This window comes from Gavialis gangeticus, unplaced genomic scaffold, assembly GCF_001723915.1.
Source record: "Gavialis gangeticus isolate Ggan-Ray unplaced genomic scaffold, GavGan_comp1, whole genome shotgun sequence".
Classification (NCBI taxonomy): domain Eukaryota; kingdom Metazoa; phylum Chordata; order Crocodylia; family Gavialidae; genus Gavialis; species Gavialis gangeticus.
This window is the reverse complement of record NW_017728996.1, coordinates 17,855,298-17,856,247: the sequence shown is the minus strand read 5'-3', so window position 1 is coordinate 17,856,247 and position 950 is coordinate 17,855,298. Positions and strand designations below refer to the sequence as shown.

The window sequence follows — 950 nt, the reverse complement described above, 5'->3', positions numbered from 1 at the left end:
TACCGGGCTGCACTGGCCCTGCAGATCACCAACCTTCTGACACGGTAAGACTTCAAGGCTCCCGACATCTCCCACCCTGGCTGTCCCATGCAGGTGGAATGGCAGGCCATGTGTCCAGGGACCCAGAGCTCACCTGTCACTTATGTCCTGTCCTCAGCACATTGGTGCCAGGGCTAGACTTGAAGTAGTCAGTCCTGTTTTCTGCACTGCTGTGGGCTTACGCAGCCAGTTAGAGATGAGAATGTGGTGAGGAATCATCTTTCAGGCAGAAGGGTGTCATCTCAAGCAGTCGGCCTCCAGCCTTTCTGCCAAGGGAGCTCAGCGGTAGTAGGTTCATGATAGGAACCTCAGAGGCTCCAACAGATCTCAGATAACCATGTTTAGGGTAGGATTTGACCGAGAGCCTGGAGGCTTTACTCTTCCAGCTCTGCAACCTTGTGGGTACCAAGACCCTCTTTTGCCACCTTCCTGGATACTGTCCCTTAGGTGATTTGCACTGGAGAGCTGTAATGAGCCACATCCATGTGGCTGTGCAGCATCTTTTCACAAGCCCCTTCACCAGTTCCCCACAGCACTGTGTTCAACAGGAAACTCCCAAGCAGAGCTTCTCACTCCTGTTTCTAGTCTGATATACTAACGAATAGTCTGCCTACGTGACACTTGCTGTGGGGGGTTAGTGTCTTGGCACCAGTGGCTTTACATTTGACGGCATAAAGCTTCATGCTGGGAAAATAGGACACTTGCAATGTGTGGGAGGATTAGCTAGAACCAAGTAGCTGATGTCTATTTTTTTTTTTTTCTCTGCATACCTATGGTTGCCTCTCCCTCATCTCTTCCAGCAGTACTCGGCTAGTGCTACCTGACACTTACCAGGCACTTTACCTCAGCAGTGTTGTGCAAATGGGGCAAAATAATAATTAGTACTGACTGACAGAGCCCCTGGTGCTATT

General features: G+C 50.4%; 1 protein-coding gene across 2 annotated transcripts in view; it reads left to right on the top strand.

Moving 5' to 3' along the window:
* Positions 1–950, top strand: part of POLG (DNA polymerase gamma, catalytic subunit) — a 44,627-nt gene that overhangs the window by 41,666 nt on the left and 2,011 nt on the right. The window lies entirely within an intron of this gene.